Source organism: Marmota marmota, unplaced genomic scaffold, assembly GCF_001458135.2.
Source record: "Marmota marmota marmota unplaced genomic scaffold, marMar, whole genome shotgun sequence".
Classification (NCBI taxonomy): domain Eukaryota; kingdom Metazoa; phylum Chordata; class Mammalia; order Rodentia; family Sciuridae; genus Marmota; species Marmota marmota.
This window is the reverse complement of record NW_026000082.1, coordinates 27,783,008-27,796,208: the sequence shown is the minus strand read 5'-3', so window position 1 is coordinate 27,796,208 and position 13,201 is coordinate 27,783,008. Positions and strand designations below refer to the sequence as shown.

The window sequence follows — 13,201 nt, the reverse complement described above, 5'->3', positions numbered from 1 at the left end:
GTGTTGAGAACTTAAAGATAACAGGATTTTGACAAGCATAATACAAAGGCAGATAGTAGGTTAATGATTTACATGGCATGATATTTCAAGGTAGGGAGTAAATTCAGATCCCAACATCAAAATTTATGAGGTGCCACTAAGGTTTCAGAGAGGGTTGTTATCTGGTCAGGGAAAGCCAGGCATGGGTGAGTTCAAGTCATGGGCGAATTCCAAACAAGTTTAGAAATCACAGTAATTTATAGTAAAATAGAAATTAACTTTTCATGACTTTGTGATGAGATGGCTTCCAATCTTAAGATGGAGTTAGGTTGGGTTCATCGGTCTAAAGAGGTCATAGACAGTTAAAAGAATATTTATAACAAATGTGTACTATTAAGAAGAATGAAGTAACAAACAACCATAATCTACCGTTCACTTTACCATTTACTTTTACCTTTGTTTTGTTTTATTGACTTTACCTTTTGAAGTGTTCTGTGTATTCCTTCATAATCTAGTCCCATTCTTTTCCCTCCCAGGTATAACTACTATCTTAAAGTTTGGGTTTACCATTTCCTTGTTTTTCTACTTTGTGGGTTTTCCTCCTCTACCTTGTGGTACTGGGGAGTGAACTCAGGGGTGCTCTACCACTGAGTTTATACCCCAGCCCTTTGTTATTTTTTATTTTGAGACAGATTCTCACTAAGTTGCTGAGGCTGGCCTTGAATTTGCAATCTTCCTGCCTCAGTCCCTCAAGTCTCTGGGATTCAGATGTGTGCCACCTCTGTCCTGATTTTGTGTTGTTTTATACATATGTTTGTATTCTTAAACCATATTTACTTTTGCATATTTATTTTGAGTACTAGAGGTTGAACCCTGGGGTAGTTTACCCCTGAGACATATTCCCAGCCCTTTTAATTTTTTGTTTTGAGATGAAGTCTTGCTTACTTTGAGATGAAGTCTTTTTAACATTGTCCAGGGTGACCTTGCACTTTCAATTTTCCCACTTGAGCCTCCTGAGTAGTTGGGATTATAGGTGTTTGCTAGCAAGCCCAGCTGTATTTTTGAATTTTATATAATTTGAGTCATACCATAAGAATTTTTTTGAGATTTATGTATATCACAATTTCATGTTTCTGAGATTGATTATATATATATATATATATATATATATAAAATCACAAATTTTCAGTTCTATTATGGATGGATTTAGTATTGTTCTGTCTTTTGTGTGTGTGTGTGGGGGGTGGGTACTGGGCTTTTTCTTTTTTTCTTTTAGTAGTACTGGGTAGTGTTGTTCTCACTATCTTTGCAAATAGTGCTGCTTAGATAATTTCCATGCATATCTCCTCCTGGCAATAGCAGAAGTTTTTCTATAGTGGAATTACTGGGTCATAGAGTATGTGTATCTTCAACTTTACAGAAGATTATGTTGGTTGTGCCAATTTACTCGCTTATCAACAGTATTTAAGAGTTCTTATTATTCCATATCCTTAATTTTTGTTCATTTTAATTATTGTATTGATGTCTAATTGTGATCTTCTTAGTAATGAGATTGAATTTTTTTTTTTTAAAACCAGGGGCACTTAACCACTGAGCCACATCCCCAGCCCTTTTTAAAAGTAATGTTATTATCTTTTTTATACCTTTATTTTATTTATTCATTTAACATGGTGCTGAGTACTGAAGCTAGTGCCTTACACATGCTAGGCAAGTGTTCTACAACTGAGCTACAACTGCAGCCCCCTTTCTTATTTTTTATTTTGAGTCAGGGTCTCGCTAAATTGTTGAGGCTGGCTTTCAATTTGTGATCCTCCCGCCTCGGCCTCTCAAGCTGTTGGGATTACAGGGGTGCACCACCATGCCCAGCAGAACTTTTTGTTTTTTAATGTGGTGTTTTACCCTTTGTGTTTCATCTTCTTTGAACTGTGATTTGTAACTTGTAATATATTGGTTACATGCCCTTTGGTGTTGTATATATATTGCAAATATTTGTTTTTGCCTTGTCTTCATACATACACACACACACGTGTGTGTGTGTGTGTGTGTGTGTGTGTGTGTGTGTGTATATATATATATATATATATATATATATGTTTTTTTTTTTTGGTACCTGGAATTGAGCCCAGGGGCACTTAACCATTGAGCTACATCCTCAGTCCTTTTTTATTTTGTGACAGCATCTCACTAAATTGCTTAGGGCCTCGCTAAATTGCTGAGACTGGCTTTGAACTCACTTCAATCCTCAGCCTCCCAAGTTGCTGGGATTACAGGTGTGTGCTACCTACCGTGACTGGTTATAGTATTTTTTGATGAATTTAAGTCTTTAATTTTAATCTACTTGTATTAATAGTCATTAATTGTCTGTTCATATCTCTCTCTCTCTCTCTCTCTCTCTCTCTGGTACTGGGATCAAACTCAGGGTGTTTTGCCACTAAGCTACATCCCCCAGCCCTTTTATTTATTTACTTTATTCCGAGACAGGGTCTTGCTAAATTGCAGAGGCTGCCCTCAAACTTGGAATCCTTCTGCCTCAGCCTCATGGGTCACTGGCATGCACCACTACTACTGTTTAAGTTTTTTAAAGTTTAGTATGTTTTAGTGCTGAAGAAATTCTTTCCTATCTCAAATCTTATGTTTTTTTTCTATATGTTTTTAAGACCGCCTACTACAGGAGTTGGTTTTCATGTATGGGATGAGGTAGGACTCCAGTTGAATTTTTTTTCATATCAGTACTAAGTTGTGCGCAGTGCCTTGCCTCATGCATAGTAATCCCAATAATGCAGGAGGAGGATTGCAAATTTGAGGACAGCGTCAGCAATTTAATGAGACCCTAATTCAAAATAAAGAATAAAAAGGGCTGGAGATGACAATATAGCTTAGTGGTAGAGTACCTCTGCTTTCAATCCCCAGTACTGCCTCCCCCAAAAGATAATCAGTTGTCCCAGTTCCATTATTGATATTTGCCTAGTGGCCTGCATTGCCACCTCTGCCATGCCAGTATTGTTTCCACACATATAAAGGTCTGTTTTCACACCCTGTACAGTAGTACTTCCCCTGTCCCAGATCTCACTTTCCATAATGTCAGTTAACCTGTCATCAACCATGGTCCAAAATAATAAATGGAAAATTTCAGAAATAAACAATTCATAGGTTTTAAATTGCATGCCATTCTGGGTTGTGTGATGAAATCACATGCTGTGCTGCACAGGCCAGGATGTGAATCATCTCTTTGTCCAACCCTCAGTATCCATACTTGTATGCTGGGTACATTACCAAAGCTACTTAGTAGCTTTCCCAGTTATCAGACTGACTATGGTGGTATCACAGGGCTTATGTTCAAGTAAGGCTTATTTTACTTAGTAATGTCCAGGATGTGCAGAGTTGTGACATTCACAATTCAGATATGCCAGAGAAGTCATAATGCTTCCTTTATGAGAGAGATAGACCACATTCATATAACTTTATTACATACATCGTTAAAATTGTTCTATTTTATTATTATTGTTAGTCTCTTACTATGCATAATTTAAAAACTTCACCATAGATATGTAGGGATAGTAAAAAAAAAAAAAAACAGTACATAAAGGGTTTGGTAATATCTGCAGTTTCCAGCATCCTCTGGAGACCTTAGAATCTATCTCCTGAGGATAAGACAGGACTACTGTATTCTGTTACACTAGCCAATTTAACACTATGCCACTACCCCACTGTCTTAATTATCATAGGTGTATAATAAGATTTGATATGGAATTAACAAATTCTTTCATCTTATTCTCTTTCTTCATAAGTATCTGCTATTCTTTGGGCTTTGGTTTATCTATTTACATTTTAAATAACTTTCTCAAGTAAAGTTATACGCACAAACCTGGTGGAACTTTTATGATGATTGTCCCAAATTTGTAAATGAATTTGAGAATATAGCAATGAGACTTCTTTCTTAGGAGCAGAACTTTTTCTCCATTTTTTTTTTAAAGACAGAGAGAGAGAGAGAGAGAGAGAGAGAGAGAATTTTAATATTTATTTTTTTTTTAGTTATCGGCGGACACAGCATCATTGTTTGTATGTGGTCCTGAGGATCGAACCCGGGCCGCACGCATGCCAGGCCAGCGCACTACCACTTGAGCCACATCCCCAGCCCCTTTTTCTCCATTTATTTAGGTCTTTAATGTTTTTCAATAAAATTTTTATATTTTTTTGTATACAGGGATTGCATACCTTTGTCAAATTTATTCCTTGTGCCTTATTTCTGAGGCTACTGTAGATTTTATAATGAATTGGATTTTAAAAAATATTAATCTCATATTTATAAGTCTTGCTGTACTTTCTTATTTCATATGTAATGATTTGTCTATAGATTACTTTGAGTTTTGTTTGTAGACCATCTAATCATCTGTGAATAACAGTTGTGTTTCTTCCCTTTCCAAAAAACTTTTTTTCCCTCCACTGTGATGGAGAAATAAGGTCTGAATTTGTTTTTCTCCCAATTTTGAAGAGAAAACTCCTAATTTTTACTATTAAAAATAAAGTTTGGGGGCTGGGGTTGTGGCTCAGAGGTAGAGCACTTGCCTAGCATGTGTGAGGCTCTGGGTTCGATCCTTGGCACCACATAGAAATAAAATAAAAATACTGTGTCGACTATAACTAAAAAAATAAATATAAAAAACCAATAATGTTTGGGACTGGGGCTGTAGCTCAGTGGTAGAGCGCTTGCCTTGCAGGTGTGAGGACCTGGCTTTGATCTTCAGCACTACATAAAAATAAATAAATAAAGATACTGTGTCATCTGCAAATAAAAAAATATTTTAAAAAAGAATAAAGTTTGTAGGCTAGACACAGTGGCACATGCCTGTAATCCCTGCTAAATTGCTGAGGCTGACTTTGAATTCATGATCCTTCTGCTTCAGCCTCCTGTGTGGCTGGGATTACAGATATGTGCCACCATGCCCAGCTCATTTACAAACTTTTAAATATTAAACTACTCTTGTATTCTTGGGGAAAATTAAATTTGATTAAATTTTATTTTTGATACAATACTAAATTTGGTTTCCTATAATAATTAATACAGGATTTTTGCATCCTTATTCCTGAGTCTGGCCTGTAATATATCTTTCTTTATTGGTTTTGGTATGATGATTATACTGACTTGAAAAATAGTTCATCTTCTGTTCCCTGGAAGAAATTTGTATAAGATTGAAGTGATTTATTGTTCCTTCAACATTTGACAGAACTCACCTGTATATTTGAATGTTTTGTATGTATGTATGGAACTATCTTTAATCATCCTAGAGCTATTTTAGCTAATGGTTTGAAAGTTGTATTCCTATTTTTTCTATTCTATTTTTATTCTCTTAGTTGTATATTTTTTTGACATACCATGTATGCTTACCAAAATGTAAAGTGAATTAATACCTTTACTCTTTAATCTATCAGGAGATAGATTCTAAGTTCTCCATAGGATGCTGGAAACTGCAGATATTACATTTTAAATAACTTTTCTTGTCTGAAAAGTATAAGGATCTTTAGAACACTTTAACTCTGATTCCCCTCCTCCGAATTAAATGTTCTGTTTACCAGTATTTTAGTTCTGTCCTATTAAACAAAACAAAACAAAACAAAAAACCTAAGCTGGGCATGGTGGTGCATGCCTGTAATTTCAGAAACTTTGGAGGCTGAGTAAGGAGGATCACAAGATTGAGGCCAGTCTCAGCAATTTAGCAAGGCCCTGAGCAACTTAGTGAGATCCTCTCTCAAAATAAAACATAAAAAAGGGCTTGGGCTGTGGCTCAGTGCCCCTGGGTTCAATCCCCAGTGCCAATAAAAAAAAAAAAGTAAATAATAAAAATAAAAAAGAGCCTCTACCCTTCTTGACCACTCATATCAAATAGTTACTATCTCCAATTATTGTCTGTTTCTGTCTCACAGCAAGCTATTTTTTAATCTTAAGATATATTTTATTTTTTTACTTGTTATTGTCTGTGTCCCCTGCTAGCAGTACTGTAGTCTTCCTGAGAACAAGGGAAGTATCTGCTTTGTTCACTAACTTGTAGGAATTTAGTGAATATTTATTGAATGAGTGGATGACTATTTGTATTTAGAAAGTTCTCCCCAAATGCAATTTTGGAATGGATCTGAAGGTGCAAAACTAGAGAGAGATAGGGAGTTAAGAGACTATTGTATTTATACTAGCAAGAGTTAGTGATCTGGACTTGAATAATAGCGTAGGGTTGTAGAAAAGGAGAGAGGATATTGAAAGATATTAAGAGGCAGAATCCACAAAATTTTATTACCATTAGAATATGGAGACATTAGTTAAATAATGCTTTTTTAAGGCTTCAGTTGATGCCTTTGTGATGTCTTGACCACATTCTCTGTTGATGCAATGCATCCTCTTTGAGATTTCTCTTTGATGCTCTTGGTTTCAATTACTACATGTATGTTTGAAACTCTTAAATATGGATCACTATGTGAAACCTTTTTTGTTCTGGGTTCTGTACCACATAGCCAACCATGTAGACATCTACAATACTAGGATATCTTGCAAATACCCCAAGCTCAGTATGTCCAAATGACATTTATTACCTTTCTTGTTGACTTCCTCCTCTAGTGATTTTAATCTCAGAAAATGGTACCATCAACCATCTATCTGCTTAAGCCAGAATCTATTGAGGGTGGTTCATAAAGCCCAGCCTAGGAGGGAGTAGAGACTAAGTACCAGCCCTTTAAAGAGTGATTCATTTGGCCAGGCATGGTGGATTATGCCTGTAATCCCAGAAACTCAGCAGGCTGAGGCAGGAGGATCATGAGTTCAAAGCCAGCCTCAGCATCTTGGTGTGGCCCTAAGCAATTTAGTGAAACTCTGTCTCAAAATAAAAAATACAAAGGGCTGGGGATGTAGGCTCAGTGGTTAAATACCCCTGAGTTCAATCCCTGGTACCGAAAAAAAAAAAAAAAGTGATTAGGTGGGTGTGGAGGCACACACCTGAAATCCCAGGTACTCAGAAGGCAGGAGGATTATAAGTTTGAGGCCAGCCTCAGCAATTTAGTTTGAACTTGTCTCAAAAAATAAAAAAGTTGCGGGGCATTGGGGATGGAGGTTGCAGTGTGTATAACTGGGGATGTAGTGGTAGCGTTCCTGGGTTTAATCCCTAGGACCCTCCCCCCCAACACACACACAGAAAGTGGGGGGAGGGAAATGGCTAGTTTGTTTTCTCTTCATTTTCTGTTTTTATTTACAATTTTTAAAAGATTAAAGGAAAGTAAAACCATGATATTGGATGAGATGATAAATAAAAAATAAAAGGTCCTGCCCTAGGAAGAGAGTAGAGGGCTGTGGGAATTATCATGTCTGTAGCACCTGTAAGTGCTCAACTCTCGGCTTTACCTTTTCCATTCATTCACCAATTTAATCTTCCCACAATCCTTTCAGATTCTTACATATGAGGAAATTACAGTTTGTGTTAGGACTGTGGCTTGCTTAAGGTCTGCATGTGATAGAGCTGAGATTTTACCCAGGCTAGTGTGATTCCAAGTGTTTCAGTATGTAACAGAGTTAAACTGTAAGTCTAAGAGCATAAACATTGTTATGACTCTTCATAAATATTACCAAATTGCTTTCTAAAAGAACATACTGGAATAAAATGCCAATGTACCAGTTTTATCTCCGTATCTTGATCACTAGTATGCAATAAAATGATAATGATATAGTTGTACTTGTGCAGACTTCCCTTGTCCTTGGCTCATTGATATACTGAGGCCATATCTATCATAAATATTTTTCCATTGAGCCCCCTCATAGATATTTTTTGGGAGATAATACTGGGGATTGAACCCAGGGATGCTCTACCATGGAGTTCCAACCCCCAACCTTTAAAAAAATTTTTTAGAAATTTTGATACAAGTTCTCACCAAATTGCAGAGGCTGGCCTCAAACTTGTGATCCTCCTGCCTCAGCTTCTCAAACTGCTAGAATTAGTGGTGTGCGCCACCATACCCCACAATGAACCCCCCTCAGAGATTAGTAGACACCAAGGAAGATAATAGGAGTTAATTCTACACTAGTCAGCATCTCAGTAGATTCTGGGTTGAGAGTTGTTAGTTCACATTCTCTAAGACTTCAAGGTTGACTACCATTTTTGGAGTTCATTTAGTATAGTAGATCTACATCTACCTCCGTTTTACAGAGGATCCCTTCCTGACCATACCTGGCTTTAAATTTTAAAATCCTAGAATTATGTTCCAGGATTTCAGTGTTCCTAAAATTCTCCAACCCATTCAGAGACAGCCTGTCTGAAGCTTCTAGGTTATTCTGTTCTGCCACATCAAATTTAGGGTTTGGGGTCTTCCATGTATGCTGCAGAAGATGCTAGAAACTAGACTTGCTCTGGGTTAGTTCAGTCCCAGCCTCGGTGGAAGTGAACTGTGAATCTGGGTGGAACTATATTGTGAATCTGCTTTGGGTGTCAGAACCAGGGACAGCTCCCCCTGTTGCCTTTGCTGCCCCTCCCCTGACTTAGGCTAGGGAAAGAATGGGTGTATTTGGTCACAGTCTTCTGTAGCCTTTTTTCTCACTGCTTCTTGCTTCCATCTTTATGCTAGAATATTGCTAATACTGACAGTTCCTGTCATGTGCTGTTTCTCACCTTATATCCAATGCTAATGCTGCTTTGTATACCTCTTTCTTCCATCCTTCCTTTGCTGGCTGATTCCTGCTTATCCTCACAGGACTCCAGGAAACCTATGCTGATTGCCCAAACTAGATTAGACATCCCTCCTCTGTTCTCATCACCTATGTGCTTACGTCTTTACACTCAAAGCTTCATTGAAATTATCTGTGCACAGTGGTCAATAATCATATGTATTAAACCCTTGAAATGTGACTAGTCTGAATTGAGATGTATTGTAAAACACACCAAACTTCAATGATTAACAATATTAATAATTTTTATACTGATGACATTGAAGTGATAATATTTTGAGGTTAAATAAAAATTTAAAATTAATTTCACCTGTTTCTTTTTTACTTTGTTTTTCTTTTTGGCACTAGGAATTGAACCCAGGTGGTGTTTTACCACTGAGCTATATTCCTAGGCCTTTTTATTTTTTATTTCAAGGCAGGATCTCACTAAAGTTGGTGAGATGGACCTTGTACTTGCAATCCTCCTGCTCCAACCTCCTGAGTCACTGGGATTACAGGTGTGTGCCACGATGCCAGCTATAATTTTTAACTTTTCATAATATGGCGAATAGAAATTCTAAAGTTACATATGTAGCTCACATGATACTTTTGTTGAATAACCCTAATCTATGTAATTGTCTTTTCTTAGGGGTAGAACTAGCTCAAAGCCTTTGAGGAAAGGACCAGTTCCTTTCCTTAAAATTAAGGATCCTTGTATCTTTGTTTTTCTGAGGTGCAGTACGTGGTAACAAATGAAAATACCTGATGCTCATTCTCAGAATTTGGTGGAGTAGCAAGAGTCCAATAGACATTACATTATTTCACTTTTCCATCAAGGAACTTGGCCTCTCTGTTACTCAGGTTTTTTGTAAGTCTTTTTATTGGTTCTTGGAGATTTTCTCATATAGACCACAAACATGTAATGAAGTTATTTTAAGTATTTTAAATCAGATTGTGTGTGTGTGTGTGTGTGTGTGTGTGTTTTGCTGGTGATCAAATCCAGGGCTTTGTGCATGTGTTGCAAGTACTCTACCACTGAGCCACATCCCCAACCCTAAGTTAGATAGTTTATCATTATCATTTCTAATTAGTTATACTCATACCAGCATATGAATTGAGATGTATTAATGATGCTATAGATTTTTGCTTATTTTCTCAAGTCTTTCCACTTACTTTGTTAATTCTATTATATTGGTTTCTTTGCTATTTTTAATATTAAAAGAGGAAAGTATAGATGGGGATACAAATATTTTTAAGGACATTCTTATTATTTGGCTCCAGAAAATTCTGGGTGTATATAGAGAGGGCTCTGATCTTCACAGAAGAAACAGAGGCTTTTTGGTAATGTGGATTAGCTATGGTCTGAGATGCAGCCATTATCTTCTTCTCTTACCTCCTCCTTCTCTTCCTCTTTCTTTCTTTTTTCTACTTTTTGGTAGTAGGGATTGAACTCAGGGGTTCTTTACCATTGAGCTACATCCCTAGCCTTTTTTAAATTTTGAGACATTGAGCTACATCCCTAGCCTTTTTTAAATTTTAAATTCTTGCTTAATCTCCCAGACTGGCTTTGAAACTGTGATCCTCCTGCCTCAGCTTTCCAAGTAGCTGGGATTACAGGCATGTGCCATCACACTTGGCCTGAGCCAATTAGTTTCTGGGAATATACATCAAGAGTTACTGAAAGAGGGGCTGGGGTTATGGCTTAGTAGTAGAGCACTCACCTATCATGTGTGAGGCACTTTGTTTGATTCTTGACACCACATATAAATAAATAAAATAAAGGTCCATTGACAACTAAAAAAATATTTTAAAAAGAGGGGGGGTTGTAGCTCAGTGGCAGAGCACTTGCCTAGCATTTGTGAGGCACTGAGTTTGATCCTCAGCACCACATTAAAAAAATAAATAAAATAAGGGCATGCTATATATATATATATATATATATATATATATATATATATATATATAGAGAGAGAGAGAGAGAGAGAGAGAGAGAGAGTGTGTGTGTGTGTGTTACTGAAAGAAGTCTGTTAGCCTAAAAAACAAAACCCCATATTGATTTCACTTATACTCTACCACTGCTTAATCAAATTCCTGATGATGGGGATACTTTGCAGAAAGACCCTTAAAAACAGGGCCAGGCTTGACTCTTATAGTCATTTTCAAGATGGGTCAGAATAGTGACTAGTTTCTTTCCTCAAATTTAAGTAATGAGGCTAAGTATTTAGAACGGGGAATTCAAACTCTTATGGAATGCTGAGCTTCCAGTTCTCTTATACAAAGGCAAAGTTCTTGCTATTCTGTGAGTTTTTTGATGCCCTCTATTTGATTCAGGTAAACCCAAATTTACAGATCATTCCAAGCGCAGCTTGTTCCAGACACTAAAAAGGAACAGAAATAATCTGATATGGTCCCCATCTTTAAGGAACTTAGAAATTGAAGCAAATAATGATTATGACAGCAGTTAATACTTTGTTTTCATTCTTTCAAGCACTGTTCTACAGTCTTTTATGTATTAACTCTTGATCTTTATGAAAGTCCAGTGAGGTAAGTACTATTATCACCACCATTTTACAGAAGAGGAAACAGATATAGAGAGGTTAAATAATCTGCCCAGTGTTACAGGTAGTAAATGGCAGGGTCAGGTTGAAACCAAGACAATCTTGCTCTAGAATCTTTGTTCTCAAACATTACTTTACACTGTGAATCAGTAGTTCTAAAGTATAGTCCTTAGATCACCAATATTAACCTCATTTGGAAAACTGTTAGAAATGCACATTCTTGAGTCTAATGCAAGGTCTACTAATTACAAACTATGGAGGCAGTTCTCGCAATGAGTGTTTTAACATGCCCTCTGGGTGACTCTGAATGTTGCTATTTGAGAACCTCTGCTGAAGAGAAGTTAGGCATGCTAAATAAATGTCAGAAATTAATCTCCACACGGGTAAGGACTGGGTGTGATCCATCTCTTAAGCTCCCATATCCAGTATCTGGTGTGAAGAAAGCATCCAACAATATTTATTTATTTATACTGGGAATTGAACCCAGGGCTTTGTACTTGCTCAAAAAGCAATCTGCCACTGAGCTACATCCCTAGTTCCTTTTTAAATTTTTATTTTGAAACAGGGTTTTGCTAAATTTCTCAGACTGGTCTCAAACCTGTGATCCTTCTGCCTCAACCTCCTAAGTAGCTGAGGTTATAGGCATGCATCAGTGTGCCCACGAAAAATACATATGAAAGAATACATACAAATTTGTATAGGAGAACGTGATGTTTAAGTTGAATCTCTTACTGTCACTATCCTATCAGTGCAACCAAATGGTTGGGGTGGTGGTGGTGGTGGTGGTGGATGCTCCCAAACACTGTGAGATTAGCAAGGAAGTAGGTGTGATACTTCTAGCAAGATGTGATAAGGGTCTGCGCCAGCACAAGTACCCATCAGAACAGCAGGGGAATCACGTGAAAGTAGTTCATGAGGTTAAAGATGTCAAGATATCGTGAACAGCTTAATAGGGGAAAGGAGCAAGACAGAGAGAAATTGTCATTTCTGGTGCGAAGATTCCATTCATTGAGACAGGAAGCAAAGGACAAGTACATGTTTGTGGGGAAAGATTTTAAAGGGTTTGGTTTGGACTCCTTAAATCTGATTTTAGTAGAATATCCAGGTGGAGCTGTCCAGCAGACACTTGGAAGTATGAATCTAAGAAGTGGCTGGAAATAGATTTGTAAGGATAGTTGGCCATAAGAATGAATGAGACCGTCAAGGGGAGAACGGAGAATGGAATAACAAGACACCTAGGTTTGGAACCACAGTGAACACATGCTTAATGGAGCAAAGCAAGAGGGGCCTTTGAAAAAAACTGAAAAGGACTTCAGGAAATGCTGAAGCCAGTAGAAGTCTTAAAAAAAAAAAAAAAAAGAGGCATAGTATTACAGGTTTCGGATAAATAACTGAAAATTATTCTTTGGATTTTGACACACAAAAAAATCATTTAAGTGACATCGTGAGAGCAAAAGCAAACTGACAGGGAATGAGCTGTAGATGAGAAAGTGGAGGCAGGTGCTTCCCGGGTCCGGCAGATAGAGCTCTGTAGCCGCACTTAGGTTGAGACTGTGACATCTTCCAGGGTAGGCAGGGTCTTTCACATATCTGTGGTCTAAGCGCCCTGCACACGGCCTGGAAGAGAGGGCGGCGTCAGTGAGTTCAGTGACTAGGGACGGAGAAAGACTTCGCGGAGGCAGTCTCTTTGCAGCCAAGGCTTGAAGGATGAGGGTGATTGGGAGGAGAGGTGGGAGGCAGGGCCCCTGGGTGATGGGGTGCTGGAGTGTGAGAGGGTCTGGGAATGAGGTTGGGTTCCAGTAGTGCGCGCGCGGCTCTGCGCAAAGGGTGGGGGGCTGTGTGCAGGTTCGGAGGGACTTGCGTGGGGAAAAGACAGGGCCTGAGGCTGCTGTAGGGGGTGTCGCCCCGCCCCGCCCCACTTACGCTGTTGCGCGGTTCCCGGGCTCCTCTACCCAAGCCCTCCCGCCGGGCTGCACCGCGACGGGTGACC

At 38.1% G+C, this 13,201-nt stretch overlaps 1 long non-coding RNA gene across 1 annotated transcript; it reads right to left on the bottom strand.

Moving 5' to 3' along the window:
* Nucleotides 1-12,647: 12,647 nt before the first annotated feature.
* LOC125610398 lies at nucleotides 12,648-13,201 on the bottom strand. Its single transcript, XR_007340422.1, has 2 exons — nucleotides 13,135-13,201; nucleotides 12,648-12,828 (listed from the first exon to the last, which is right to left on the bottom strand). It is a non-coding gene; the product is annotated as an uncharacterized LOC125610398 (long non-coding RNA).